The sequence below is a fragment of the Xenopus laevis genome, chromosome 2L (assembly GCF_017654675.1).
Source record: "Xenopus laevis strain J_2021 chromosome 2L, Xenopus_laevis_v10.1, whole genome shotgun sequence".
Taxonomy (NCBI): Eukaryota; Metazoa; Chordata; class Amphibia; order Anura; family Pipidae; genus Xenopus; species Xenopus laevis.
The window spans coordinates 145,452,630-145,458,629 of record NC_054373.1 but is presented as its reverse complement, the minus strand read 5'-3'; the positions used below and the strand labels follow the sequence as shown (position 1 = coordinate 145,458,629).

At 43.2% G+C, this 6,000-nt stretch overlaps 1 protein-coding gene across 5 annotated transcripts in view; it reads left to right on the top strand.

Moving 5' to 3' along the window:
* Positions 1-693: 693 nt before the first annotated feature.
* The window catches only part of timeless.L (timeless circadian regulator L homeolog), a 52,957-nt gene continuing 47,650 nt past the window's right edge, over positions 694-6,000 (top strand). For 3 of the 5 annotated variants that reach the window (XR_005965507.1, XM_041582526.1, XM_041582523.1), the window contains exon 1: positions 4,766-4,920. The gene's annotated coding sequence lies outside the window, so the exon portion shown is untranslated. Of the gene's footprint in view, positions 893-996; positions 1,127-4,765; positions 4,921-6,000 lie in introns of those variants that run through there. The other 2 variants (XM_041582524.1, XM_041582525.1) reach the window with 2 other exon arrangements.

Sequence of the window (6,000 nt, the reverse complement as noted above, 5' to 3'; positions counted from 1 at the left end):
TCTTACCGTTCACAAGCATGCAGGGGGACTGTGGTGCGCATGTGCAGGGGGTGTGCGAGACTCGGCGCATGCACAGGGGAGGCGGGGGAGCGCCAAGCCTAGGGGCGCAAAATATGCAAATCTGGCCCTGCTTCTATATATATTGTGAGACCCCCTAACTGTACAAAGGCCGTGAAAGCCATATGGCTTTTTGGTAAGTGTTCATTCAGAAGAATCCGGCAGGGATAAATACAGTAGAACCCCCATTTTATATTTTTCAGGGGACCTGAAAAAATTGGTGTCAACTACAGGAAAATGTATTATGCATAATATAGAGAAGGGATCACAAAAAAAACAATGTCCAGTCCAGTGTTACCAGCACCAAAAGCTGTTATCCATCTATACCCTCATGTTTTTGTTTTTATTTTACTTTGTCAGTGCTGTGCTGCATTTATCCTTTTCTCCCCCTGCAGACAGACCCCTCACCACCCCCCAGCCAGTCTCAATACTTTAATAACTCCATTTCACTAAAAGCTGCTCTCCTTCTGCAGCTCCCCCCCCCCTCCCTCCCAGATAAGCAAAGGGAAAGAAAGCTCCGAAACAAGCTCCCCACCCCTGCAACCAGCCTCCGTAGCTTCTGGTCTCCCGTGTCCGAGTGCTCTGAGCACTGACATGCGCAAATGTCACATAAGAAGCAAAATTCAACTGAAAGAGCACCTATACTCGCGCGTGTCAGTGTTTAGCGCATAGAAAGGAATGTGCGGCAAGGAGCAAATACACAGCCAGCCTCCCTTTATTTCCCGTGCCTGGCTTTCCACAACTTATGATTGACAGCACTGACAGGCAATGAGCGTGAGGACAGAACTGTTATGCAAAGAAACCCGACCCCGACCTCAGAGCTGGCTAGAGGCAGGTAGAGAGAAGCAGCTGGGAATGGATTCCCTATAATGATTGCAATGTTTTTAAAACTGAACATTTTTTTAATACATTATAATTAGACATTTTAATAACTTCGTGCAATGAATCTTTTTACCAATTTTTAATTTCGCGATAGATCCCCTTTAAAGACACCAGCTGCTCCTGCTATCAGTTCTGGAAGAGACGGCAGATTCCAAGTTACAGAGCCAACTGCCACCCAGATTATCAGGTAATGCACATCCGACAGTCTGCTCATGGGCAGGTAAGGGCAGAGTTGCACCGCCAGCATGCAAAGAGGAAACTTTAGGAGCAGAGCTGAACAAAACAAAAATGAGTCTTAATCTCTCACCACTTAACAGTGATCATTTAGTTTTGACACAAATGTAACTTGCTAACTCTGTGTTGTGTAAATGTAATGCTACCCAAATGATTCAATTTGGATACAGTTATTTTTCATTGAGTTCTGTTTCAGTGTCATTACCATTTAACCTTGGTTATACCGCTGGCATCTGCAGTGGTAGGGGGGGTAACAGTGTGAAGGAGACAGCAAAATGCATGATGAGTATTAATGGATGTGTGATGGTTTAAGTGCATTAAAGTGAGGGGTGGGAACTTGGGAAGTGGGGAGCTAGAGGCAGGGTGACAAGATATGTACTAGTTGTGAATTGTGCACTCGGAGCACTGTCTGTGCTGCCTCTCAGCAGTTCCTTGTTGTTTTTCCCATGCGTAGAGAAGTGATCGAGCACCCCAAAGCAGCTGTCAGCACATATCACATTCACTTAGAAACAACAAAATGAACACTAACTGACATATACCTGTTATGAATAGGAAGGATAGAAACAACAAGCGTCCCATTGAGGAGGAACAAGTTTAATGTGCAGAATGTCCAGAATGCTCAGGACCTGTTATCCAGAATGCTCAGGACCTGGATTTGCCAGATAACAGATCCATCTGTTACTCGGATCTTCATACCTTAAGTGGCAGATGTATCAAGCGTCTAATTGAAAATTCGAATTTTAAATTCAAATTTTGAGTTTATTTTAGTGTAATTCAACTAGGGAATAGTCCAAATTAGATTCGAGTTAAAAAAAATTGAAATTTATCCTGTACTGTCCCTTTAAAAATTTGGATTCCACTACTCGCCATCTAAAACCTGCTGAATTTGTGTTTTAGCCTAGGGGGGACCTCCTACAATCAATTTGGAGTCTATTGGTGGACTTTTGAAAATCTTTTTTTTTAATTTTTTTTTTAATTCGATTCGAATTCGGTTAGAGTTTGCTAGTCGATCATAATAAATTTTGATTGTTTGTTTCTTTTTGAATTTCGACCCTTGATAAATATGCCCCTACTATGTCTACTAGAAAATCATGTAAACATTAAATAAACCCAATAGGCTGATTTTGCTTCCAATTAATTAGGATTAATTATATCTTAGTTTGTATCAAGTACAAGGCACTGTTTTATTATGACAGAAATCATTAAAAAAAATGTGGATTATTTGGGAGTCTATGGGAGACAGCCTTTCCATAATTCTGAGCTTTCTGGATAACGGGTTTCCAGATAAAGGATTCCATACCTGTACTAGTAGCATTGCAGTGACTTTGTAGGCAGCTATATACATTATCCCTCTCACCTCGCATTCTCTAACTCTATTTGTGGCATTTGAAACATAATCAACACTTCTAGAGAATCCCTATTAGTTCAAAATATTTATCTTTTCCTGTGTAGATATTAAGCTCTTCAGGGTAGGGACTGTATCTGTAGGAAATTAAAGGGGTAGTTCACCTTTGAGTTAACTGTTGGTATTTTGTTCAGAGTGATATTCTGAGACAATTTGCAATTGGTTTCATTTTTTATTATTTGTGTTTTTTGAGTTATTTAGCTTTTTATTCAGCAGCTCTCCATTTCAGCAATCTGGTTGCTAGGGTGGAAATTACCTTAGCAACCATGCATTGATTTGAATACAAGATTGGAATATGAATAGGAGAGTTCTTGAATAGAGAGATGAGCGATAAAAAGTAGCAAAATTAAAAAGTAACCTTACAGCTCACTTGTTTTTTAGATGGGGTCAGTGACCCCCATTTGTAAGCTGGAAACATAAAGGCAGCTAATTCAAATGGATAATAAAGAAAAGACGAAAGGTGAATATTTAATGTACTGTGATTTTGTGAACTTCTGACAAGGTGCTGCATTCAGTCTGTTCCACTCAGTGATGAAGTGCTCAACCCCTGTATTCTTTCCTTTTGGATCAGATGCCAAACAGTGTATAACCCAACCTGCCACGGGTCAGGAAAATCACATATAGTCCAAAATACTGTTGCACACTGACAGAGTGAATCAACTTTTTAGTTGTGCAATTTTATTGGCTCAAACAAAGTAGACAAAGGCAACATTTATCAAGCCTCAGGTGCTGCGTTCAGTCTGTGGCATTATGTTATTTTCAGGATGTTTCCTGAATTATTTTATTGCATTTGGTTGCACTCTACAGAATCACAAATTCCCAACAATCCAGCAGAAGGCAGTTTTGTGTGGTCACCTGGGATTGCTGCATGTAAAGTCATATCAGTGATTCCAGTAAATCAGAACAGCACGTATTTTCAGGAGGAAGACGTTTTAGTATGACATAGAAATTAATATTCTGAGACACATAGCATTTTTTTTTTGCACTTTTTTGTGGTTATCCGTTAATTTACATTTTGTTCGGCAGCTATCCGATTGGTAGGGTCATGTTTACCTTAGCAACCAGGCAGTGGAGTGAATGAGAGACTGGATTAAGAATAGAAGAGGGACTGAACAGAAAGACAAGGAATAAAAAGTAACATTAATAATAAAATTGTAAACTCACAGAGCAATAGGCTTTTGGCCAGGGGCGTAACTATAGAGGAAGCAGACCCTGCGGCTGCAGGGGGGCCCAGGAGGTATAGGGGCCCCATGAGGCCCTAATTCATATACAATTTCAATAAATATTGGAGAAACAAGTCAACCTCTAAACATTTTGGGGGCCTGAAAAATAATTTGCTGTGGGGCCCAGTAATATCTAGTTATGCCACTGCTTTTGGCTGCTGGGGTCTGAAGGGTAAGTTCTGCGCAAATTGGGGGCAGGCCAAGGGCTTTTTTTAAGGGGTATTACAAATTACCGGCAACTGCATTGCCGGTAAATTTGTAAAACCGGCCCTGGCCTTGGCAGGTGTTTTACTGGCTAAGCCGGTAAAATACCGGCCGGGTGGCAACTCTATCTCCAACCCTCCAGGACGCCCAATAGTCAGTGCACGTGACTCCATCCTGCAACCCTTGGCGATATTTGTGGACAGGGGCGATCCTGGCCCCTCCGCCACCTGAGGCAGCAGCATTTGCTGCTGCCCCCCCCCCCTCCCCTGGAAATTCAACGCTTAAAATACCAGGAGCAGCATTTTTGCTGCCCCTGGTACCTAGCTGGGCGCTGCCGCCTGAGGTGACAGCCTCAACTCGCCTCATTGGGGAAGCACCCCTGTTTATGGATTACTTCCTACAGCCTTTGGTACAAACCACCCCAACTTATTTGAAAGACACTGGTGACTCGGATAGCAAATATGTCTTGTAGTTATCAGGTTTATTGATCAGTCCCATTGTATACTATTTTAACTGATGCGACTATTTCCAACTTGTAGGATGAGCTCCTACACAATCTCATGTGGAGTTGACTCCTTAGGTGTAATTTTATGAGAGGCAGCAGGTATTGCCGACAAACAGGTTATACAAATATTTTATTTTTGTTTCCTCCCTGACACAGTTCTGATTAGAATAGACCAATTACTGTGTATATACTTTTGGTTACACCTCAGGAGGAGGCATGCGCTTCACCGCTCTTATATACATAGAGTGATGACGTCACCGTCTCGCGAGATGAGACTTGTACTCTCGGAAATAGCAGTCAGGCGGGAATTGAATATTAATTGTATTGCGGAACGTTCAAAAGTTGTTCCTTGACTGCGGGCTGTATTAAGAAAATCGGCGCTGTCCCGCGGAAAGCGGGACAGTTGTGCGGTAGGTAACAATATGTGACTGCTGGTAACGGAGACTCTGAGCCATAGCTGTTCGTGCTTCTGTATAGTTACGCTGGAGGTTTCTTACTTCTGCCCACACTTTAGCCGTGTTTTGCTACTTCCAATGAAGTTAGTAGGGTCTAACCATCTGACAGGGAGGTTTTCATTTCAGCGCATTCCACTTAAGATGGAAGTACAGCCACGAATTAGAAGCATTTCATTTCAAAGCTGGAGGCAATATCCATGCACTGGGGGAGTAGAGAGGAAAGCTCCATGTGCCGATGCTCTGTGTGTGTTTGTACTAAATGGAACACATTCTAACTTTCTTTCAGCGAATAATAATGACAGTCATACAGATTTGATCTCATCCAAGTATGAAGCACAATTAAAGGAGAAGGAAAGTCTAACCACAACGTTATGTATGTCAGGCATGTTGTGGAAAGAAACTTATCTCTCCCCAGTTTCTCTGCAATTCTTTACTTAAAAGCGATACCGACATGTTCCTATAAAAATCACAGGAACGTGTCAGCAGCAACTAATCGAGGCGACCAATAGGCTAAAGCGTTGAGTGAAAAAAAGACTTAAGCGCATGAGCGAAAAAAATACGTGCGTGAAAAAAAGGACGCATGTGCGAAAAAAGTCGAGAAGGACGCATGTGTGCTTTAGGATGGAGAGGCCGGCCAGAGCATCGAGACGGGACCGGACTAGGGGGTAGAAGGCAGAGAAGGTGCCTGTCTGGCGCCCTAGGCACGTGCCTACTCTGCCTACCCCTAGTTCCGGCCCTGTGTATTAGTATCAAGTATGTGCTGCACCTGGAATAGTTCCCCGCAAACCCCTCCCCTCAAAGCCAGCCCCGCGAACCTTGGTGCAGCAGACCGGCCGAACAGATCTTCCGTATTGCTACAGTGATGCTGGGCTGGGGGCGGAGCGATCCTTCCATATTCTGAAGTCCTGTTTTCATTCGTAATCAGCCTATGGAACGTTCACGCAGCCCCCCAGCACCGAAGATCATTTAGCAGTGTCAGAGGGTCGGGTTCATGCAGGTTTGTGGGCCTGGTGGCAGCTTTCAGGGGGGCTTTCA